The 27,472-nt window shown below is 31.3% G+C and overlaps 1 pseudogene; it reads left to right on the forward strand.

Moving 5' to 3' along the window:
- The first annotated feature begins 4,539 nt into the window (after positions 1-4,539).
- On the forward strand, positions 4,540-7,877 carry LOC108484551 (uncharacterized; annotated as a pseudogene).
- The last annotated feature ends 19,595 nt before the right edge of the window (positions 7,878-27,472 follow it).

Genomic DNA, 27,472 nt, shown 5'->3' on the forward strand with positions numbered 1-27,472 from the left:
ATGAATTATGTTTGATTTGGTTGTTTTGGGTTACCTATTATGCTTTGCTTTGGTGCCATATGTGTAGGTAAAGGTGTGTACCAAATGGGATGGCAAATTGGCTTTGTAAATAGCCTATTTTTTTCTACACGGTTAAGTATACAGCTGTGTGTCCCTTGGTGTGGTTTTAGAAATCAAGTCAGTATGCTTCACAAGGCTTCACACACGGGCATGTGACTTGGCCGTGTGGCATAAGTCAGTATACCCTACAGGTTTGGCATAGCCTAGCACACGGCCTGACACATGGGTGTGTATGTCCATTTTTAGGGCACACGGGCTAGCCACACGGGCGTGTGTGTTGGCCGTGTAACCCAAGTCAGAGAGTTACACGAGGTTAGACACGGGCTGGGATGCTACCATTTGCTCCCATTTCGAATGTCGGTTTTTGACATGGGCGTGTTTTATAGCCGTATGAGACACAAGGCCTGGCCACACAGGCGTGTGTCCCTATTTTGAGAAAAATTTCAAAGTTTCGTGAAAGTTTCTTGAGTTATTGGTTTAGTCTCGAACCACTCCCAAAGCATGTTTAGGGCCTCTTAAGCTCGTATAAGGGACGAATTGGTTAAGATTGAATGATGAATACTTGAATTGAGAAAATGTATGCCAAATGGATGTTTAATTATTTTGTAAGTTTGGTAATGCTATGTAACCCTATTTCAGCATTGAATATGGGTGAGGGATGTTACAGTTTGTATTTAAAGACCACAAGGCCAAGGCATATGGGCATGTTTCCAGGTCGTGTGGCAGGATGTTGGGATCGAAAACTATTTCTGAGGCTGAGAGCAATTCTAAACTTTGATATTACTTTCCCAAATGTACAAATGACTGAATTCGTTTATATGTGGACTGTCTGATACACTAAGACTGATTTGTGGGTCACCCAATTGAACGTGCATTGTAATATCACTCTGTCATTGAACTGTTTGGGTTAACTTTGTAATGTATTGGAATGACTAAACATGTGTTACGATAGTTGTATTCTGCATTGGTATGAGGCGAGATGCTGTGAAGGGAGAAGAAGTTTGTTCCCAAATCGTGGCTTTGCCACTAAATTATATATGATTCTGGTGCTTGTCGCATACTAAATTAGCAGCTAAGCTACATTTCTGTAAAAGTGTCAATGAACACTTGATGGTGTGCAGGGTTGTTGGGCATTGAATGTCCTTAATGGTTTGTTAGGATGGCAAAAGATGGTGTGTAGCGGGTAGGAATAGGAAATTACATCTGAATCTGATTAGTATCGCATATGATCTAAAATTGCATATACATACACACGTAGTTGGTCTGCTCTAAATTTGAATTGCAAATACATCTGAAATGAACTGAATATTTGCAATTGGAATTTCACCATGAATGGAGTCTAATAGAATACATTCCTTTTACGCACTAAGTTCACAACTCACATTTTCATTGACCTGGTTTCAAGTGGATCCCAGTCTTGATCGGGTTAGGGTCGCGAAAGCTCAATCAAACTTTTCTCTTTCCTTTAAGCATTACTAGTAGGGACTGATGTTTTACGATGTTATGAGATTTATGACGACTCTATGTTTAATTTCGCTGTGATGAGTGATATGCTATTGTATGGTTTAATTTGACTACATTGTGATACTATGAAACTTTAGTACGAATGATGTAATTCTCTAAATTTGGTCTAGACGTCTAGATTAGGTTTAGGGTGTTACAGTTGATTTCAAAATTCTTCTTTTTGCCTCTCCATATTTCTAAAATTCCGGTGATAGAAAAAGGCAAAGTTCGTTCGTTGATCGTTGTAGAGGTGCTACTACTTTGATCACTGTTGTTGTTGTATCCTAGGAGACATTCGACCAACGTTTCTCCAAGTACCGTAACAGCGGCCGAATATGTTTTAAGGAAATTGTGTTTCACAGGCCTCAACATTTTGTAAAATCTCGATTCTTTTTTATTTCAACTTTTTATTATGGTTTTATTTAATTTTCGTATTTGATAAATTAATTATAAATCATTCTATTTATATTTTATTTCATATTAATTATATGTTCACTAACGCTTGTTTTATCCAACATTTGCATGCTCATCTTATTATTGAATCTGATTCGGTTGTTGTTGTAACTTGGATCATGAAGAAAGAAACTTGACCTTGAAGGCTTTGGAATGTGTTTGTGGAGATTGACAGTTATGGAATCTAATGAATTTGCTAATTGATTAACTAAGTTAGGAGTTTGTAGAGACTGATTTTGTTTTTGTTGGCGTTCTTGGGTTGAGGCATGGTTTCTCTGTTTTGTTCCTTTTGAGAACTGGTTTTGCTTGTGTTGATCTAATAGTTGCCCAACTCGATGACAATTAGAAGGAAGAGGCAGAAATTCTACAACTAAGCACGGGTTAAGGATAGGCTACTACAGAATGGGAGCACTCCTAAAGGCTTGATTCTTACTTGTATCCTCAGTGTATTTAGAATTCTTTGCCACAGGTGGATGTTCCCCAATGGTCTTATCACCAGTAATTCCACATCTTATGTTTTTTTTTTTTTTTTTTTTTTGCAGTACCTTATTTTCATCTGTAAAGTAAAGTGATTAATTGTTTATAATGAGTACGAGACAATGTGAAAGGGACAACTTTTCTAAGAGGTTATCACATATAATTCTTTTCATTCAAATATGATATGCTGGTTGATGAGTTAAAATATTTTAGAAATGTTAAGTTTGACTTAAGATATATTGTTATGTTTGATGTGATGATCCTATTGTTGTGGTTTCTTTCATTTGTGTTGTATTCTCCAGAGACATTGTTAGGGTTTTCTTTTTAATGAATAAACTTTTACAAAGCAATATATATATATATATATATATATTACTTAATAATATATATAAACATTTTCTAGATCTAAATCATCTAAATTAGGAATTAAATAATCTAATACAAATTTATATTCCAAGAATTAGAAGATAAATTCAAAGGCAAATAATCAAAGAAAAGAACTTGAAAATTAGGTACTAATATCAATAGAGTTTTTGGTGTTTGTGTAATTAGTGGTAATCTCATTTTCTAAAAATTATTATTTTATTATTAAAAATATTTGGTATCTTTGTCGATGAAGTTTTCAAACTCCACACTTAAAATTAAGAATTGACAAATGTCCTATAAAATATAATTAAATATTAAAAAATTAAATATCTTATTAGGCTAATTTAAGGTTGTGGTTGAGCTTAAATGTGAAAAACTTCATTTTCACCCACCATTGGAAGAAAATATCTTAATTCATATTTCTTCCCATAAAAGAATATTATTAATTATTTTGACTAAAAATACAAAAGGAAAGGAAATCTTCAATGAATGCCATTCATAAGGTCCCCACCTACCAAATTTAGAGTTACCAATTACCTTTTTAAAATACGATAGTTAGGGTGTCCATAATCTTAAATATGATCTAAATTTATATTTTATTAATCGTATTATTATTACGATTTTATTTTTTCTTATAATTTATCAAAAATTTATTATTTAAATATAATCTAAAATAATAAAACTATAATTAAAGGAAACAGTTAAATTATATTTGCAAAGTTCTAATAATAATATACTATTGAAAACAGAATATTAGAAAAGTCAAATTGTAATTCAACAGTCAGACTCAATTTTTATTTAAACAAGTCAACAACAGTATAGATATAAAATTTTCACGCGTAAAACGAATTCCTGACAGTCTGAAAAGGAAAGATTTTTTAGTCAACGCACGCAGTTTCTCACTTTCATTTTTTATATTTCGCTTAACATCAAATTTACACTTTTCTTTTTCTTAATTTGGTATTTAATTTTGATAATTTTTTAAGTTGGTATTTAAATTTTTTGAGCGTCCAATTTAGTACTTAAACTTGACTTTTTTTTTAATTTGATACTTAATTTTTTCGATTTGATACTTGTGAAACGTTTTACAAATTATTTCAATATATTAACAATTTTATTTTTTATGAAATAGTAAAATAATTAATGTATAACCTACATGTGACAAATAATATAATATTTTTTACATTTTATATGTTTAATTACTTTTAGTTTTATTTACTTAATTAATTATTTTACTAATTAAAATAATGAAAATAATTCATTGAGCATAGTTCAATACCTATTTTTTTAACATGAATTTTCTCTAATACTAATAATATTTTTGTAGCATGAAAAAAATTAACAACATTAATATTTTATGTAATTTGTATAACATTTAATAAATTTAGATACTGAATTAGAAAAAGTATTAAGTTCAAGCATCAAGTTGGGCAAAAAAATTTTAAGTATCAAATTAAGAATAAAATATTAAATTCAGTACCAATTATTATATTAAGCGTTAATTTTTAATAATTTACGATATAATTTGAAGAAAATTTTTATCACCGGTTTAAAAATTTAGTTTAACTTAATTTTAAAATTTAAATTAATTTATTTTTATTTTTATATTCATAAATAATAGATAATCATAATAAATTATATAAATTTTATTATATTAACTCAATTTCTATAATTACCCCAACAATCCATTGCCTTCTCTTTTTTCTCTTTTCCTCCCAATTAAAATCCCCTTTTATCTGTTTTAATCCTAAACCCCAACAATCCTAGTTCCAGGCTTTCAACCGCCAATGCACACATCAGAACAACCGCAAACGCCGACGGCAGAACCATCTGGACCTCAACCACCGCAAACACTCCTCGACTTAATCACAACTGTTCTCTCTCTTCTCCTCCTTTCTTTCTTCCCTCACCATCTGCTCTTTCGTCGGGCGGTGGCAAGTCCTCCGGTAAAAGCTTTACACTCTCCAATCATCTCTTTCCTCCATCTCTGAATCTCCTCACTGGGATGACAACTCCTTGCTTCACACTCTTTTCCCTTCCCTTCTTTCCACTCTCCAACGTTTAAAACCTCTCTCCGATCAATGCACTCTCTCTTCCTTCACCGGCGGCAAACTCGTCATGCAAAGCGACCTCGACATTACTTCCTCTTCTCTCTCTACCCATCTCCATGACCTCGATTTGCTTCTCAGATCTGGCGTTCTTCACCAATCCAACGCCATCGTTTTGTCTCACTCGGGACCTGGCTCTTATAAAGATGATTTGGGATTTTTCATTAGGGATGTCTTCACCCGACTTCAGATTGGAGGCATCGAGTTCAAAAAGAAAGCTTTAGAATCACTCCTTCAGCTTCTCAACAAGGACGAGAAATCTACTGCTGTGGTTGCTAAAGAAGGAAACATTGGCTATTTGATAAGTCTTCTCGAAGTTAACAGCCAACCTTTGATTCGAGAACAAGCTGTCTGTTTTAGCAGTGTCGATGTTGGCTTCTTCAAGCCAAGATTCGAGAAAAATCATCTTCGAAGAGGGAAGATTAGGGCCTTTATTAAGAATCCTCGAAACAGGTTCCATTTCTTTAAAAGAAAAGGCCGCCATTGCTGTTGAAGCAATCACCGCCGATCCCGAAAACGCCTGGGCAATTTCAGCATACGGGGGGGGGGTCGGCCTTGATAGAAGCTTGCCGATCTGGCTCCCAACCAATCCAAACCCATGCGGTTGGCGCTCTTCGAAACGTGGCTTCTGTAGAAGATATTCGACTGGCTTTGGGTGAAGAAGGCGCGGTTCCTGTTTTAGTCCAGTTATTAGTCTCTGGTAACACCGCTACACAAGAAAAAGTAGCCAATTGCCTTTCTATACTGGCTTCTTCCGGTGAATATTGTCGCGCTTTGATTATACAAGAAAAAGGGTTGCCAAGATTGATGCATATGATTCAAGATTTATCAAATTCAGATACAATCGAGCATGTTCTCCGTACAATCTGTTCCCTTTCGGTAACGGATTCCAATTTACAGATTTTATCGTCTTCAACGACCACCATTATCCAATTGGGTGAATTTATCAAGCACGGGAACATGATTTTACAACAGATTTCAGCTTCCCTCTTATCGAAATTATCAATTAGTGAGGGAAACAAGCGAGCAATTTCTAGTTGTATGGGTTCTTTGGTAAAGTTAATGGAATCTCCAAAGCCAGTGGGGTTACAAGACGCGGCGGCGCAAGCCATTGTTTCGCTACTGACTGTCCGGTCAAATAGGACGGAGCTGGCTAAAGATGAGGAGAGTGTGATGAGATTGGTGCAGATGTTGGATCCCAAAAATGATACTGTTTTTAAGAAGTACCGTTGATGCTGGTGACAGCGCTGTTGGCTGGAGGAAGCGGTGATTGTAGGAAAATACTAGTGGCTGCCGGAGCCAATAAGCATCTCCGGATTCTGACGGAAATGGAAGTCGCCGGAGCTAAGAAGGCGCTTCAAAGACTTACAGGGATTACACTCAAAAGCATTTTCAGCAGGACTTGGAGGGAATAACCAGAAAAGATACTAATCCCCGCCAATTAAGGTACGTTTCCTTTTACAATTGGAAATTTTAATTTTATGAGATTAAATTTTATAATTATTCTCATATTAAGATTAAATTTATTTTCTTATTTAAGTTAATCTTTAAAAACTCTAAAATTTATATTTTAATATGAAAATAATTATCAAAATCAAATTTTAATGTGTGAATAATTATTAAGTTTAAAGTCTAATTTAAACAAAAAATTTAAACCGAATACGAGGAAAATTATCAAGTTGAAATTTAAATAGTAAAGTTTAAGGTTTAAAATAATTTATACCTTACTGTGAAAATTTGTCATCACAAACCTCAAATAAAGGCAAGCCCCAAATAGTAATTTACCTCTTTATAAGTGTTTTAATCGAGATTTTCCTGTTGGCGCGTCTATTTTAGCGCCATTAATTGGCATTTAAAACAATGATATTACTCTTTTCTTTCTTGTGTTCGTTTTTAAACAAGAAAAGATATGGCACATAAAACCGTGTAATATTTATGACTTATAAATTATTTTTCAGTTTTATTATTTTTTCCTTAAATTCAATAATTTTAATTTTAAAATTAAAATAAAATTTAATTTTTAAATTTATATAAAATTAATTCATTCCGTCATACACCTCAATAATAAAGTTAACAAATGTTAATTTTTTATCAATTTTAAAGTGATTTGATAAATATTATAAGTTTAAAAGTTAAAAAGATAAATTAAATAAATAAATAACTAAAATAAATTTTTATAAAGTTGAAGACAAAAAAGTCATTCGACTAGGTCTCTAATTGCATTTAATCCATCTTTACTCAAGAAAAGGTCATTTATTATTAAGTCAAATAGTAAATTAGACTTTTGTTAAAATTTTCATCAATTTTAATGTTAAAATTTGGTCTTTCTATGTAAACAACATGAGATACACTTAGACCTTGTTATTTTGTCGTTATATCAGTTTTTATAATAAAAATGAATAAAATTTTTAACAGAAAAGATAATTTTTTTGTGAGTATAAAGATTTAGATAAATGATGTAAAGTATAAATCGAGAAAAATTGTAGATACGTGAAACTTTAATTCCGTAAAATTAGTAAATTTTAAATAATGTATAAACAATTTTTTGTTGTTTAATTTTATAATAATGCAGGAACAAGTTGGTGGATGAGATGGAAAATGCAGCCAACCATACTTCTTATACCAGAAAACATTGATTTACGCCATATCATTTTTCTTAAACTTTAATTATAAAATAGTAATATTATATTGTGACCAAAAAAAGACATGGATACGGTTTTTAAGGAGTATCCTCGATTTGTTTGTTTTTCTTTTATTTATTTTTTTAATTCATAACTGATGAATGGACTTTGTTGTATCATAAGCTGTAAATTCCCAGTTTTTTTTTTCTCTGTAATTTTTCTTATAGTGAAAAAGAAAGAAGAAAGAGAGTGCAGCTGTTTTCTATTTCTTCCTTTTTATTTTATTAAATTATAATTTTTACATTTGTCGAATATGGTGATATTTGTCCATTCAACGTTGGTTGAATCCAGACAACGGTAAAATTTGATGTACAAGATAGCAATATATATACGTAACACCCAAGACATGAGGATGATAATTAGAGCTCAAAAAGTTGTTGGTGTCAATCCGAGTTTGAAAATTTTGAAGTTTGTAATAGGTTTACTCTTGAGAAAATTTAAGTTTGAGAAAATTTGAGCCTGCCAGAATTTAAAATATAAAAAGTTTGAGCATGTAATAAACTTAAACTCGAAATAAGTATGATTTAAAGTAAAAAAAAGTCCGACTTCATAACTGAATAACTATAATAAACATTAATAAATAATATAAATTTATGGTATTACTTAAAATATAAATAAATGATGATTTCTTATTTTATTTTATTTTGAAAATGTATTTATAAAATCTGAAATAAATGGTAAGAAACGAGTTCATGCAGCTCATAAAATCCAAGTTTGAGATTACCATGATCGAAGAACTCACGTACTTTCTCGGATTACAAGTTAAACAACTAGGAGGAGTATATTTGTCAATCAAAAAATATATGCAGCTAACATGGTGAAAAAGTTAAAACTAGAGCAAGCCAAGAATGCTCGGACTCCCATGGGCTCAAGTGAGAATCTCAGAATAGACAAGAAAGATGTCCCAATTGATAGCACAATCTATCAAAGCATATTTTGAAGCTTACTTTTTTTGACGGCTAGCAGGCCAAATATCTATCAAAGCATGGGTGTACGTGCTCATTTTCAAACTAACCCAAAAGAATCACATCTCAAAGCAGTGAAACGAGTCACCAAATATGTGAAAGGTACTATTGACTATGGGCTTTGGTTCACAATGGATACAAACATGGCTCTTGTTGGATATAGTGATGCAGATTGGGCTAGCAGTGTTGATAATTAAAAAAGTACCTCCGAGGGATGTTTCTTTTGGGAGAATGATCTAGTATCTTGGAATAGCAAGCTCTCAACAACTGAAGCCGAGTATATAGTGGCAAGAAGTTGCTGCATTAACTCATTTGGATAAAACAAATGCTTCAGGATTACCACGTTCTAATGGTGTATTGTGACAATTAACATTTCGAAGAATTGGGTATTGCACTCCCGCACTGAACATATTGAGATTCGACATTACTTTATCCGAGAATTAGTTGAAAACAATATGGTGGAATTGAAGTATATTTCAACAAAGAAGCAATTAGCAGATATTTGGTTTGAATGCCTAAGAGGGTCTCTTGGGCTGTGTCGGATATGAGATCATTTACAATTTTTTATTGTTACTTATTTTCTCTCTCTTCTCTCTTTGTTTTGGAAGGAATTCCGTTGGGCATTAAATTCTTCAAAGTCTTATCGTTCTATTGATGAAAGAGAGAAGAAAGACTCCTCCTTGGGACTTTAAGTCTCTACTCGCCGGTTCCTATCTCCATCCCTTTCCATTCGTTTTTTTTTTCTCTCCATTGAGTAAACATGGGAAGAATGAAAAGAAATGCTAAATGAAAACTTGGAGGGTCTCCAAGCTCCCCCCCGTCAAAGTTGTTGATAACCCATCACAAGAAATTGAAGCACCGTCTACCCCTCCTCATCAAAGTACCGCAATGCCGAAACAGGGGACTGACACTTTGAGTAATTTATCACGCTCTTCAGTTGTTGCCATTAAAGAAATAGACACGATTCTTGCCCAAATTGAACAGACGTAAAATGTTCCAAAAGAGCTGACAACAGTCGTTGAATCCGACAATAGCTTGACGAATTTTGATGAGGAATAAAACTCGTCCCAAGAAGAGGTTAAAAGAACCAACAGAGACACCCGAAGTATAAATTAATTATTCTGTTTAATTTTTTAATTTAACTCGACTCAAATTTTATTTCTCTCGATTTAATTTGAAAATATTTTAAATTAAATTAAAAAATAAAATATGACTTGTCAACTCTATTAATTCGACATTATTTTCACTCAATTTAATCGAATACTCACCTCTAATAAGAGTCGATTACATTTTGTCCTTTTACTAAAAAAATAAATAAATTAGTCCCTACATATTAAATCAAAGGACAAATTAATTTTTTAGTTTAAAATTATATCTAATTCTATTATTAAAAACTAGTATGATTAAATAAAATAATTAAATTGTTATACATTATGTGCTATTTATACCATAAGTAGACATATAAAAATAATTTTAATAATAATAATGAATAAAAATTTTAATAGAAAAATCAAATTTATTTTTAATCTAATATATAAAATTTAATTTATAAAACAAAACATAATCCCATTTGTAACATAAGTGCCTTCATAATGTGCATAGAGTTTGGACAAAAAGCAGTGGGCTGCCGTCTCGTAAAAGCAAATAACATTTGAGAGAATTGCAATGCAATTCAATAATACAGAGCATGTGACCGAGTCGACAGACAGAGGCCATTACTTCCAACTCTAAACTGAGTTGTCACACCTGGCTATGCAACTCAGCTCTGACGCTTCTCGACAAATAGCTTCTCCTTTTTTTTTTCTTTATTTTCAAACTGTAATTTTTAAAAGAGGTTATTGAGTATTTAGTATTTTTTTCCCCGGAAAAAATTCTCCCTCCACCATCTGCTTTCATTAAACAAAAAATTTTGATTGAAGCAAATATGCAAAATAGATAGCGTATTCAACCTCCAGCTACAAAAATTAATTCCTTTTTTACGAGTATTTTTCAAAAAGGTACATAAAATATACTTTATTATTACGGATAAGTATTGAACCCCAACTATGTAGTTAAAGCATGAAGTAATCAACTATCACACAATATTTCATGATTAAACTCTGTAACAAGATTGATTCAGGTCAAATTAGCACTCAATAATTAAAATTCATATTAAATCATAATTTTGTAATCAAACCAGTTAATTGAATTGTTAAATATGACTCCTATTTTCAATTAAATTTGAAAAATAATCTTTCAGTTAAACTCTGTTTATTTATTTCAATCAAACACGAATTAGTTTAGATTATTTTATTATTATTTGACCTATAAATTTAGCCTATAAATAGGCTCTTTTACAACTTTAGAAAAACACACCCATTAGATATTAGAACTCATAACACTTTAGAGATTTTTGTGTTTACGTTTTGATGGTTCTTTGTTTTCGAGTTTTCGGGGTTTAGTCTTTATCTCCATCTTTTGTACTCTTCGTTCTTTTGCCATCATAGTAAAATTATCTTTACCCGTAGTTTTTTATCCTCTTTGGAGGGGTTTTTCCACGTTAAATTTACGTGTTCAATTTCTCAATTTATTCCTCTATTTTTCTTGTTTGCTGCTTAATCAGGTTGATCCTAACATGAATAAATTATTAAAAATTAAAAAAATCGGTTCAAATGGTTCCCAAATCAATCAATTCAACTCTTTCTTCTAGATCAATATATCGATCAATTTTCAACTCGATAAATTGATTTGATCCGATGATGAAAATAGTGATTTATTTATATATATCAAAGGTCATGAAAGTATATTTCAATTGTGACATTCTAAATACCAGGTTAGAAGAAATTAGGTAAGTGAATCAAGAGTGATCATGTTCTGATTTTTTAGTTAAGATTGTGAAAGTTATGTCGAGTGAGTAAATTTGGTTCATTGGATAGGTGTTGTGCTTGTGTGTATGAGGTTTTGGGGTCGAATATTCCTTTAATTTTTTGTTATTTATGGTCTTAACCTCTATCCATAATCATCTGTCATAAATGATATTTTTGCTCAATTTTAAAAGTAATCAGATTTAGTGGGGTGAGTGATTAGTTACTTTTTAATTTCTTTTTAAAAATTTTCTAAAAATTTCCCAAATTCTGTCCACAAACTGCCATCACTTTTCCACTCCTCTTTGTCGTTTCATTGTTTTTCTTTTCTTTTCCAATCTCCCTATTCTTGATTTTTCACCATTTTTGCTTTGATAAGTCTTTGTTGATCTTTTTGTTGATAACAACCATTGTTCCATCTTAAAAAGTTTTTGAACAATCTTGACGGTGGGTGGTAAGGTATATATGAAAAGATTCGTACTTTGTTTGAGTTTCACGACTGTGAGGTTAATTTGTTACTTTCTTTGTGTGATGCAATTTTTTATTGCTCTGGAATATTTGGTTTAGGTGGCGATCTTGTAACAAATAGTCTTTTGGCAAATTGAGAGATTTTTAGTACTGCCGCTACTATTCTGGGTAAGTAATCGGATGTCGAAAGGTTGATTCTCGTTTGATAAGGTTTATTGGTAGCGATTTTGGTCGTTTAATGATTTAATTTTGGGTTTTGTTGCTATTTGAGCGTGGTGAATATGGAATTTAGGTTACGAAATTCTTGTCGTGGTGTTTGCTTCAGAAATCAGTAAGGTGTGTATCGAAAAATAGCTAACGTCGGAAGTCAAAATTTGGAACAATCGACGCCACACGACAGTGTAGTAAGCCGTGTGACAGGTCATTTGTTAGGCCGTGTGACAGGTCATTTGCTAGACTGTGTAAGCCACACTGTTTGGGCCAATTGAGCCATGTGGGCCACACGGTCTGTGCCAATGGGGCCATGCGGGCAACACGGGCATGTGTGAGACCATGTGTCAGGCAGTGTAGACCACACAAGCGTGTAGGTCCAAATTCTGAAATTTTTCCTTAAGGTCGTATTTGTTGTAAGAGTCGAATGTGGGCCTTTTGTAGGGTCCATACTGTTTAAATAAGACTTGAAAACGAGGTATTTGTTAATATGCTTTTGTATGATGTGTTTAAAATGTTTGAGCATGTGATGTCAAAATATGTGAATTTGAATATCTTTGAATCTATTATATTACCATGCATGTGACTTCATGGAAAAACTAATATGTTTTTAATGAGATTTGATAAATCTGTTCTACGAAGTATGGATTCTCATGTCTTCTGTTTTCTACTATTGTATGTCAGCATGTCCTACATGTTTGTCATTCTGGTTCTGTATATGCATGCCATGACACGTTGTATGGGGTTTGCTATGATGTTGAAAAGAAGATGTTTTTGGCAATTTAATGATCTGCATATTTCGGTGGTTTAACCACATTTTTGTCTCGCAACTTGTTTGCAATTATAGTGGCTTGTCCACTCATATCTGTTATAGCAGCTTTGCTGCAATATAGTGGCTTGACCACATATATTTTTGATTTAGCAATTTTAACTACAATCTCTAGTGGCTTGACCACATATTTTTTTATTTGGCAATGTCTACAATTTTTTGTTGGTATGAGTTGGTTGGATGAGTTCTGAGGAACTCTATTTTAGTGTGTAGCGGAGTTGGGCAGGAAGTTTTCTGAAAAATCTACATTATGATTTCTGAAAAATATCGCATTGACATAATCATGCATTCTCAGTTCTGTTCAATTGCACGTGATGAAATTCTTTATGATACTTTGATTTGTAAATTGTGATATATGTGTTCTATATTCGAGTTTTGTTATACACTGAGTTTTATAACTTACCCCTTTATTTTATCTCTGATTTTTTAGGTTAGCTTAGAGTTTAGAATCGGATGGCATGTGGGAGCTCGGATTGATTCTCAGTTAATAAAATAAGATAGTTTATGTTTTTAATTATTTTTTAACAGTAAATTTGTTTAGACTTTGTTTTGGGTTTTTGTTCTATTTGTTTGATTGTGAGTATCTTAACATGAAACTGCAAAACCTTGTAAGATAACAATTTAAAATTCGGGTTACAAAATTAAAACTCTGAAAGTTTTTCGCTGCAAAGTTAGGTAACCCTTAAAGAGTTTTTCTATAAATAAACAAATGGTTTTAACAATTGTTTGTCTTTAAGCTGGAAATGATTTGCTAATGTACTTGTTTTTAAAACACTATTTTGAATTCAAAATTTAAGATTGAGATAAGTGATTCAAGATTTAGTTTTTTCTAAATATTTGTAAAAGTTTTGTGACATTTTATATTTCCTAAAGGCACTCTTAATTGGATTGAAACAGAAGTTTTTAAATAAGCTGGTGTAATTCCTCAAAATCTGGTGTAGACCGAATTTGAGGTTTTACATCAATTCTATTTTATTTTTTACCCTTACAAGTCCTTCAAAGTTTTCTCCAATAAGGTGCGCCTCCGATATATGTAGCTAATCCGATTCTTCAAAGGCACAGGTTTAAATCTTTAAAAACGTAGTTAAGAAAGACAACTTGGGAAAACTCATAACGTTTAAATAGAACAATCCCGTAAGTTGAGTCCAATCCATGACAGATATATTGTGAATTAGGATTAAATAGGAAGGCAACTTAGGCAAGTTGACGACAACCCATTGTTGCAAATGAGTAGAGATGGGACCTCAAAAGCACATGCAGGGAAATAGAGATCAATCTCTCTTTTTCAGAGCTTCAGCACTTTTCTGCTACCTTACCCAACCTTATCCTCTGCTTCTGGAACAGTATATTTTTATTCCACAAGTAACATGCCATTGGTTAAGGCTTTGAAAACAAAACTCGGCGTTTCTCGGGCTCAGATCAAAGTGTTGCAGCAAGACAAACTTGTTATGAAGAACAAGGAATAAGATAGAATCAAAGTTGCCATTCAACTTGTGCGAGAGAGAGACATTGAGGGTCGGGTTGCTGCTATAGTGGGTTAGGCTAGGTTCATCCAATGATGGGCAGAGGAGCAGGACAGGCCGGCACAGTTTTAGGGTTCGGCGGGGTTGGACTGGTCCTGGTTTGCGAGTTGTTGTGGGCTAGGCGGGGTGCCCGAATGGTGGTGCTTGGCACCGGTGGAGGTTGGGTCGGTGGTGTGGTGTGCAGAGGAGTAACGGTGGTTGTTATGGTGCGGCTTGAGCTGGGAGACGGAGTGAGCCTCAGGGGCTGGGAAGCGTGAGGGCTGGGTAGAAGATGATGAAGGGAAAGGAAAACAAATGTTATGATTGGTTCAAAATGTGGAAAAGGAAAGGCTGATGTGGCAAGTTCAATCAGCAATGTTTAATAATTGAGTGGCTATTTTGAATAACTTCTGTAATAGTAATAACAAAATTTACAAAAGAATTAAAATATTAAAATAAAATAACTATTTTAAAACCTATCTTATAGTTTACCTATTTTCTAAATAGTAAAATGTTAACTTTATTTTAATTTGATATTGCTTGTTTTTATTTTTTTAAGAGTATAAAAACTAAATTGATTCATTTAATAATAAGATTATTTTGATTAAATCTCTATAATAACGGAACCTCTTCGTACATTTACTAATATTTTATTATAAAATTATAAATACTTAAAATTAAGTAGATTTTAAATAATAACATATAAAGAATAACATAAGAAAACTTAGACTTCGTTTCAATGTTAATGATATAACTTAAAATTAAACGAATATATCTGACAGTGTCTCTATTATAGAGACTATATTTAATTAGTCTATCTACTATTAAATGGATAAATTTATTCTTTATATTATTAAAATTCGAGTAATGCCAAATTAAAACAGGTTAACATTTATTGTTTAAAATTTATCATTTATCGGTTAACAAAATTATATTTGAAAAACTTTTTATTAACATGACAAAATATTTTGTTTATGACATTCACTTAAAATTTTTGAGCAATCTTCCGATTATATTTGTTTTTTATATAATGTCTAGAATTATTTATAGTCCATTTCAATTTATAAATAAGAGGATAATGCATTTCAAAGACAATCAAATTCACTTTTTATATTAACAATAATATTTATACTAATTAAATTAAGATTTAATTCGCGATATTAGATAATAATTCAACAGACTTGATTTCAATAAAATCAAAATAATAACGGCACTTTTAATAAAAATGTTGTACGATTTTACCGTTGAAACAAAGAAGTAAAGCAAAGCACGCCACAATGAGGATCCAATGTAACTTTTAGACAGCTTGATAGTTTTGATCAACATTTATTCCCACTTTCCAATTAAACATTCTGAAAGCGCCTACAAGTTTCACCTTTCCCTTTATTTGTTTATTTATTTTATTAAATTATGTGTAATTTCTTTTAATTTTTAATTTTTATTTTTTATATTTTTAAATTTTAAAATTCCAATATTCATCTATTTATATTTATTTTATTTATTATTTTCTAAATATTATGCGATAAATATATTAATATATACATAATATGATATCAATTTATTACCTCCACGTATTACATGTAAAAAAGTAAACAACTAAATTGAATAATTATTGTTTGTGTCAAATTAAAATTGTGAATTTGAAGCATAAAACTAAAATGATCAAATTAAATAACAAGAATTAAATCTATAACTTTACACATAGTATAAGACTAACAACAAAAATTTAATTAAAACGATTTAACTATTATAATTTGAGTCAATATTAAAATTTTAAAATTTGAAAATATAAAATTAAAATTCACCCTATTAATATATAATAACTAAATTTCACAATTTACTAATGACTAATGAAAAAATTGACCGTTATCTTTTCTTGGGTTTTATTAGTGGAATCCAATGTAAACGAAGCCTTTTGATTTATTTGTTATTCTTGAAAAAATATTTATTGGTTATTCTTGAAAAATATATTTTTCTAAAAATTTTTAAACTTTACTAAAGAATGTGCAAAAGTTCAAAACCCTAAATTAATATGAAAAAAATCAAAAAACCAAATTGAATTATCTTAAATTGTTTTGAAGATCCGACTAAATTGAATCAAACTCAACCTTATCATATTATCTATTCATCTATCTATACTTGTTTTAAATTCCTACTGAGTTTGGTGTTACGAGTCAATTAAGCACAACTTAATTAATAAATTATTAAAATACCTTTACTTTTACAAAGTAACAACTACTAATACGATAATTTTTTGTCTTTTCATGAAATTTGGAAAAGAATTTGGCCCGTTAAAAATATAGATCAAGCTCAAACTTAAAACATTTAAGACTTGAGCTTAACCCGACATATTTTCTATAAGTTTATAATGTTTTGTATTATGTTTTTTATATATATTATGTAAGTTAAAACACATAAAAATTAAATCTTATGTAGTATATAATACTTCAGTAATGTAAATATTAAAAAAATTAAGATGGTTATATATAAAATTTTAGTAAATAAAAATATTAAGTTAAAAATAATATAAATATTTTTATTTTTAAAAAAATTATGGGCAGGCCTAGAATAAGTTTGAGTTAGCTATTACAAATATGGGCAAATTTAGACAAAATTTTAGACCCATATATCGGATTGGATTAGGATTGGACAAGTATAAAGTGTGTTAATATCATACTTAGGCTCAACCCAACCAATGAATACCTTTACATAGAACTAGTTTTATATTTAAGATACCACTCATAAATTGAATTCCAAACTTAGTTTTAAAGTTATAAAAAAGAAAAACCCTTATTTTTTAAAATTAAGGAATATTATTTTAGATAAAATTTATCTTTTTCATATAAAATCTAAAAAAATTTACACAACAAAATTCAAATTAACTTTATGATTTTAATTCTCTATATTACCATTTCAACTAGAATATATTTAATTATTATATTTTAAAAATATATTTATTACATTTTTCACTCACAAAGAAAGGTGTACCATAAACTAATTAAAGATAACGTTAATTGCATTTATCTTTAAAACCTTGTATGGAGTGGAAACATCTTTAATAGTAACTAAATCCTAAAAGAAAACTACTCGCAAGTCACACCGTACCGTATAAAAACAACCAAGTATATAAATATGTAAACACTTATTTATTAAATTTATCTAAATTAAATTTTATCACTACCAAAATATGGGTGAAAAGATCATATTTATCTATATCTATATAAATTTTTTAATTTAAAAATAACAGTGTGGATTTCTTTTTCTTTTGAAAATTTACAAATACAAATAAATTAAAGTATTAATTCATGTTCGAGTAACTATTTGGTGTAGATTCACACATAATAATAGCTCATTGTGGGACTTAGAGATCCATACATTTTAGTTGTGCAAAGTGGGTCTTGAACGTGATGTTGGAAATATACTACTGCAGAACGAATCCGTTAGCACTAACAGGAAAAATAAACTGAGTGTAAATGGATAAAATAACCATTGTGCCGTTGAAGAACCACTACCTTAGAAGCAAATATGCCTTGATTAGAATAATCATGTAGTGGACATTGCTCCCAAAGGTTAACATAGTAATTCAATATTCGTACACTCGAATAAAGAAGGATGGAACACAATTAGTATTGCTCTCTTGGAAAGGAATTGGAAAAATAGGCTGGAAAATAAAATTGAGGATTTGGTTAGAAAATTTGACCAAAAAAGATAACTGAAAAGAAAACAGGCGAGTTGAGAAAAAAAGAATGAGATTGTTTTTCTTGTTGTATAAAATGAGGAGAATGACCTGCTATTTTAACTATTTTTTGAAGGGGCAAAAAGGTAAAACACGCAATGTTAATATCCACAAAAAGTAACATGAACACGGATCGGGTTGGGCAATGGCGCGTGTGTGTTGGGCCTTTAGCCCCAATTACTCAATGAGGGTAAGAGGTAAGGCTATTTCTAAACCCTCTTAGAAGCCCTTTCCCAACCAATGCGAAATTACCCACTTTGCATTACCAACATTCCCTCACTAATGCAAAAGAATTGGAATTTTTTGTAAATATGAGAAAAGGTAAAATCTGAGAAGAGCAACATCGAAATTAGCCGCTTAAACACTAGTATCTTGTGGATTTGAACTAGTATGTAGTGAAATAAATGATTCTTCTCTTTAACAAGTGAACGAATCTTGAACTTATTAATATAGGGGTTAACTTATGACATATGACTAATCTTAGATCTAACTGATGTTCCACAATAGATCAACAAGTTTTAGCCAATACACATCAGGATACTAGTAAGTGCTCTAGAAAGACGACTCAATGTCTTTCATAGAAGGTGGCTAGTTCTTCACACTTACATAGGTGATTTCATCAAGTTTATCTCAATAAAGACTACCTGAAATAAGACTATAAAATCATTAATAGCATTTATTAGGCTCATCCTCTCAAATTTAAATTTGATGAATTCATCAAATCTTTCTTAATAGGATCATCCAAACCTTGGGATATGAATTTAGTAAAAGTAAGAACTCAACCTTATATACGTACATCGCTTTCCATAGGGAAAGGTAAAAATGTACACTATGAGTCTTTCCATGGTTTCGTTTGACCACATTTAACTTAGAAAACTAAGTTGGGTATCCACCATGAATTCCTCAACCACTGGGCTTAAGACCCATCCCCCTCAACGAATCAAGAACTATTTTCCTACTTAGCCCTTTAGTTAGTGGATCAACTAGGTTCCTTTTAGACCTCATGTACTCCAAAGCAAGTACTTCATTCTTGATTAAATGTCTCACAACTATTAAGAATATGGTTTGCAGAAAGTACAACCTCCTCTCACATATTGTCAAATAAACTAGAACTTACACACATTCATCATTTCTTTTAGAGTTCTATTTTTCCTTTCAACTATGTAATTATGTTGTGGGAAATAAAGAGCCGAAAACTCATGTATAATGTTGTCTTTATTATAGACCACTTCAAGGAAATTAATTCCATATTCACCAACTCTATCAGATGTAAGACATTTTATTATCCAATCAAACTAGTTTTCTACTTCTACTTTATAAAGAAGAAAAGTTTTATCAGCTTCATCTTTCGATCTTAGAGGATAAACCTTTGTATATCTAGAGTAGTTATCTACAAAGGTGATATATTAGCGTTTTCCACTCTTACTTTCTAGTTTTTTTAAGTCTACAAGATCAGAATGAACTAACTCTAAAAGTTCAATTTTCTTTTCAGTAAGAGTTTTTAAGGAAGGTTTAGCAGGTTTGGTTTTAACACAAATTTCACATTTATTAAAGCTATTATCATCTAGATTAGGGAGTAGATTCATTTTTACGAGTTTTTTTAGAAAATGAATATTCACATGACTTAATTTAGCATACCACATATCAAGGGATTCAACAATATAAGTAGAAATGGTGACCTTATTATTATCATTAAACATAGCTTAGTCTCAATCACAAATAAACTTCCACTCAGATAACCTTTCCCAACATAATCTCCATTATAGGAAAGTATAAGTTTATTGGAATCAAAGACTAATATAATGCCTGCCTTATTCAGTAATCTACCACAGATCAAATTCTTACGTAGTGCAAGTACATAAAGAACATTATTCAATGTTAATGTTTTGCCATAAGTAAGCTTAAGTAAGATCTTTCCTTTATCGAGTACTTTTGAACAGTTAAAATTACCTATGTAGGCTTGTTCACCTTCAGCTACACTTACAAACTAGGTGAACATTTCTCTATTGACATAGAAATGTTTGGAAGTGCCTGTGTCTACAATCCACTTGATCTACCATAATTTGATATGTCAAATTAGGCTCTCCATTACACTTAAGGAGTTTATTCTCAATATATTTAAGTGTATTTTATATGTTTTTGTTGATTTTTATTTTTGTCATTAATAAATCATTTTTATTATTTTTAAGCCATTTTTTAGACCCAAATTGGTCAATCGTGCCATAGGGAACCTAACAAGTTGATTGAGTGTTATAGGGAGTTGACAGTGGCTTGAACATGAAGAAAACATCATTTAAAAGGGGAGCGTCGCGATATTGAAGCATGGAAGTTGTGATGTGTAACACCCCTAACCCTTATCCATTACCGGAATAGTTACACGGCATTACCGATCAATCACAACATAAATCATACATTTGTGCAATCATCATTAAAAACCCATTCATCTCAATCACTTTGTCCCTTATAAGGTCCTACAAGACCTTAAAACATGCTTAGAAGTGGTTCGAGACTAAACCGATAACATTCACAAACTTTGAAAAACTTATAAATTTTTAATCTTTTAAAGGTCACACGCCCATGTGAACAGGCCGTGTGCCTCACACGGTTACCAGACACACCCGTGTGAAAACAGGGCATACATACTGACTTGCACCACACGACCGAGAATACGCCCGTGTGCCTTGGCCGTGGGAAAATTTGGGAGGTTACTGACTTAGGTCACACTGTTGGCCACACGCTCATATGCAAACCCGTGTGTGACACACACGTCCGTGTCAAAATTATAGAGTATATTGCCTTAAATCGAAAGGGTACCCCAGGGGACACACAGCCGTGCAGCATGACCGTGTGTCACACATGGTTGAGACACACGCCTGTGTCTCTGCCCGTGTGGACAAAAATAGGCCATTTGTAAAGCTAATTTGCCACCCCTTTTTCTTGTGCACATAGAGCAACCAAAATATACCATTTCAATGCATATATAAGCAGCCAAAATATGCCAATTCATACACATATTATGTTATTTATCCTCAACCATTTCAACTATTCAATTCCATTTTCAAAACATACCAAATCATTATGCCAAAATCACCAACCTCACACAACTTCTAAATGTATTTTCATCACCTTACCTTCAAATAAATCATGCCTCTTAAACATATTAATTCATTATCTATAAATCATACCATACATGCTATTTCTTAAACCACATTATTACCACATTTGCATTCCAAACCAAAACACATATACATAACATAGGCCAAATACACATTTTATACCAACCATGCCAAAACATAAGGCCATCTTATAACCATCAACAAAAATCATTAATAAGCCATTTCAAATACCCATATACATTTCCAACAACCATATCAAAGAGACCATAGCGTATACATGCCATATAACCAAGCCATAAAGTGTAAAAATACCGAAAATCAATAGCCGGATAGTGTGATGCGATCTCTGTTGACTTCCAACCCGAGCGAATGTCCCAAACACTACAAAACATAGAAAAATAACATAAAGTAAGCTTCACAGCTTAGTAAGTTTGTACATGATCCTAAAATGATCACAACATTCATAAAGAAATTCAAAATAGATAAATAATTAACATTTAAAGCATCAATTCATGAGCTAACATTAAATTATTCAAGTCCTTATTTGCAAGTTCTCAACTTCATATAACTCAATACTTGAGTAATTTTTCGTACATACCTGTACTGATACCTTTCTATTTATCACCCATATTTTTATCAAACCTCTCTAGTTTATAAGTGCTTATGATACAAATTCATCAATTTTCCGATGCCATAGTCCAACTATGGTCTTACACATACATTGCCAAGGTCCCGCCGTGACCTTTCTTTCACGTGCCATAACCCGGTTATGGTCTTATTAATCGATTGCCACGTGTATATTTAGTTCAAACAACTATTATTCATATCTTACATAACATTCAATATATATAATTCAATATAGTCAAATAAACACATTTTGACATAAAAATACTTAATTCTTTCTTATTTAATATACATAATACAATATGAACTCACCAATTTACTTTCATTCGATTCTCACATAAATTCTGTACGTACCTATATTACTTATTCCAATCACGCTTTAATTCTCGTCTTGACTATTCCCGTTGAATCATTCGATATTTCACACACTAAGTGCCATTCTCAATATCTCGCACACTAAGTGCTATACATAGCCGAAGCTATCTCAAATCGCACACTAAGTGCCAAGTTTAGCCGAAGCTATACCGAATCGCACACTAAGTGCCATATTTAGCCGATATGTCATCAAACATAACAATAGTCATGTATATACAATTTATACTATATGAAAGCATTAAAAACATAAATATAACAATGCTTATTGCATACGAACTTACCTCAATCGTTAAAATGACGGAATGGATCGACTAGTCTGATACTTTGTTTTCTCCTGTTCTAGATCCGAATCTTATTTTTCTCAATCTATATAATAACAAAATTTACTTATTTAATCATTAATTCATTCAATTTAACAAAATTTATACATTTTGGCAAAATTACACTTTTGTCCATATTATTTCACATTTTTGCAATTCCCTTAACACATAAAATATAAAATTCATGAAATTTAAACAATCCCATGCTTAGCCGAATATTACCCAATCATATATCAGCCCATATTTTTACTTTATTCATACTTTTAACCATATAATTTCATAATTTCACAAATTAATCCATAATTTGCATTTTTACACAAAATCACTTTGTAAAATATGTAAAACTATCATCTAACTTCCATATTTCATCATCAACCATCAAAAAGCATGAATATTCATCTATGGCATCTCACAAAATCTATAACAGTTTCGAAAACGGAGATATGGGCTAGCTAGATTAAGCTGCAACAAGCTCAAAAACATAGAAATTATTAAAAACTGAGAAAAAACCACTACCTATCAAGGTCCAAAGCTTGGCCGAACCTAATGAACTCCCATGGCTAATTTTAGGTTGAATTTTCGGTGGAGATAATGATAGAAATAAAATATGGCTTTTGGTTTATTTAATTTTTAACTTAAATTACTTATTTACCTATTAAACCATTAAAAACATTTGAAATTACACCAAATGCCATTCTACTATCATCCAATAACTCACAAATGGGCTATTTGCCACATAAGGACCTTCACTTTTATGCTCTATAGCTATTTGACACCTTTAGCGTATAGAACACAACTTTTACACTTTACGTGATTTAGTCCTTTTTACCGAATTTACCACTTAAACGATAAAATTTCTTTACAAAAATTTCACACAAATTTAATATCATGCTGTAAATATTAAAATAATAATAAAAATAAAAATTTCAAGGTCGGATTGTGGTCCCGATACCACTATTCTAATTAACCCTAAAAATGGGCTGTGACAACTCTCTTCCCCTTAGGGATTTTCGTCCCCGAAAATCTTATCAGAGAATAGATTAATGATATGCTTTCACTAGTCTCATCAATTGCTCACATAGCCTCAGATTTCTCAACTCTTTAATCTCACAAGCTAAGATTTTTTATATGTTCTTTGCTATATGTCATATCAAACTGAGTTTCTACTTCTGAAAGAGGTACTATAGGTAAAGTATTTATATGTATCATCACATCATATATATATAAGAAATAGATCATAGGTCTTCTCAAGTTCTTATAATAATCTCATACAGTTTGATGAATAACGAACTCAACTTCTTCTTATAGTTAAATCGAGAAATTCTATTTCCACTGCAATACTTTCACAAATATTTAGTTTTCTAACTAAAATTCAATACTTGTACGTATCAAATTCGCATATGTTTTCTGTCAATCTGAAACTACTTCTAGACTGTCGCGAATTATTTTCACTTTCTCTTTAGTGTTTCTAATCACATCGACCCCGGAATTCTTTTTATTAAAATTCGATTCAATACAACGAAATTTAATAATTGCAACTATACCATACTCATACAATGCTATCTTAATATTCATCTCACAACTATTGCTATACGCAAACTTAACCAACAATAAATGTCTTTCTCAGTTGTTTTCAAGTTCTAAAATATAGTAACAAAATATATTTTCGAAAATCAGAATCACTTATCATATTAACAATCACATTGAGGATAGTAAACAATGTTACAAAGCAATCCCATACGCAAAGCTCACAGTAGCTTACTTCAGTAACACAATATAAACCTCTTGTCTCCAATTGAACAACAAAAACTAGCACTCTGTAAAAGTTAACCATCTCAGGAATGTATAACTGATCTAATCTATCAAGAGAGAAATTCGTACATACGAAGATAAAATATGCAGAATTCTTCAAATATTCAACAATAGTTCAAATAACATCTGTCTTTTCAGTGGTAAGAATAATCCCATTCCAAAAATTCATCAAAATTCTATTTCATTTCTACTCAAATATCATCACATGCTATAACAGTTCCGAAAACACTCAATAATTAGCTTTAACATCAAACCTTTCGATACAAAGTTAGAAGTATCACTTTTCATACTCATTCACTAATACAACTGTCCCAGATTATTGTACATCTTAGTACTCCCCGAACGGACAAATAATTATCACTGTGCTAGATGCCACAATTGTTGTAAAATCTCTGGATTTCTCAGTACATGAACTCTATCTCGACACAATGAACGATTTTTTGTTCCAATTTGAAATTCTGAATCAGAAATCAATTTACATTGTACCCTTTTTAACTTGTAATTCACTGCCACACTTCTTAACCTCACAAATTCGCTGATTAAACATCAATTTAATTTCTAGCTCAGCCAATAACCACTTATCATCTGATAGGATCAATCACATATTTATCAGTCATAAAACACACAAAGATTTCTGGATCAGAACATTCGAGACTATAATCGTTTGCCCAAAGTGATAATCAATCACTGACTCACAATCTTTCAACAATTTAAGTCATCTTTACTATCTCAAATTCAAATCTTTCAGAAACATCAAATATTTTAAACTTTTGCAGTCTTCAAAAGGTTACATTACTCACCAGACAATTAATGTCACTAACTATTCAACACAAATACAACGTCAACCATCTCTAATTCTTATGTCGAATAACTCTTTACCCGATGCAGGCTAAACCAAAACTTATGCTTCAGTTAATAATATCTTCAACTATTTATCACTTTATAAATAATTATCATGTCATACAGACTTCACAAGCGCAATCTACAAGAACATATCTCAATAAAATCGTTCTGATGGATATAATTCTATACCATGTCTTCTAGAATATGAATCTTGCATTCAAAATATTCATCTATTTACCCATGAACATTCAAAGTTTATTTCCACCTTGTGGATAGATTCAGATACAAGTAACTCAATTAATCCTTCAAACAATTAATACAATCAAACTAAACAACTGAATTGATCTCGACTGTCAAACAATAACTTTTCAATTATTAATCAATGAAGCTTTGAACCATATTGAAGCCATAACCATCAGATATATTTAAAATCATAGTGCCATAATAAGGCCGACATCTCAACCATATAGATATGTAATGTCCCAATTATCAATAAAGCATTTTGAACATAAGAGAAATTCAAATATGCTTTTCAATAGCAACCAGCGCAGAAACACAACCTCTATAAATCTGATAAATATACCACTGTACTCCCAAGATCAAACCAGAAATTTTAAATCATATTAGATATGGTCATCTCCGTCAAAAGAATATCTCTTGCAGAATGTCACATAGAATCATAGCAAAACCGAGGTAGCAAAATCTCAAAATGTTAATCTACACAGAGTTTCTGGGAATTACAATCCATATAGAATGATAAAGATCCCGATGATATTCCAGAAGATTTCCAGAAGGAAGAACAACACTCATAAACAATGAAATCAAAGGTGACAGAAGAAATATAATCTTCATGTAAATTCAACAGAACAATAACCAGTAGAAACAGAATACTGGCAATCATACAGATTTTACCGTTGACTTTTCTATCAACACACTAGAATAGAATACTAGAGAAAAAATAGAGCAATACTGATCATAAACCATATATACCACAATGCTTTCGTCTAACAGTATGTTTAACTAAAGTTCTCATACGATAAGAATTCCTTATGAAATTAAATTGTCACATATACTTCTGAGAATAAATGTACACATAGAATGCCCAGAAGAAACCATAGTAACTGCCCGACTATAACCACTGCACTCAATTATCATTTCAATTCAAACATTATTCTACTGTCTGATTCTGTCATCACTTATTTCACATTATCTCATCACTAACAGAAATCAATTCAGAAGAACTTCCAGTTAATACGTTCTTTCGACATCATACGAGAATATTTTTGTCTCATCGAATTCAACTTCTTCTTTAAGAGTGACTTTGCATATTACGAATAGTTTTCAACAAAATCCAATATCTTTTCTGTTACTGTATTTACTTGCAGACTCATTCTCTTATCTGATCACAGTACTAATCTTTCAATCACAAAACTTTATAATTCCAAACTTGCAAGCTGATTTAATCTATATAATACGAATTTCATTACTATACTTTACTGATAAGGGGGTGAGGGTTGTCAAGCCTAAAATTTAACTCTCACGTGAACATCCACATTACACATACTATTATGAATGGCCGGTTCATTACTAATTCCACATTCTCAAAACACCTAATAATCATTTACTTATGATCAATTTTGTACTTAACACATAGCTTATACGCTAAATCAAATCATTAATTCACAATCAAAATATTCACATAGCAATCATAAACCAAACATCCCAACTCATATACTCATATAATTATGACATTTACCAATAGTAGAATATCATGCACTTTGATTCATACCTTTATGAGTTTCCACTCATCACCAACACAATTTTCACTCAAATGTTTGAGTGTAACATTCTGTACAATCGAAATTAGCTCGGTTGGAAAACATATCTGTCTAATTAAAATAATTCTCGTTAGAATCGGGAGATATCACACTATCACAGGTCAAATATGGCATTTATAGCTAGACTCTCAGTTCTAGAATCGACTAAACTGTAGCTCTGATACCAATTAAATGTAACACCCTTAACCCATATCCGTTGCCAAAATAGGTTTACGAGGCATTACCGATCAACCACAATATAAATCATACATTTGTGCAATCATCATTAAAAACCCATTCATCTCAATCACTTTATCCCTTATAAGGTCCTATGATACCTTAAAACATGCTTCGAAGTGGTTTG

This window comes from Gossypium arboreum, chromosome 7, assembly GCF_025698485.1.
Source record: "Gossypium arboreum isolate Shixiya-1 chromosome 7, ASM2569848v2, whole genome shotgun sequence".
Lineage (NCBI taxonomy): Eukaryota > Viridiplantae > Streptophyta > Magnoliopsida > Malvales > Malvaceae > Gossypium > Gossypium arboreum.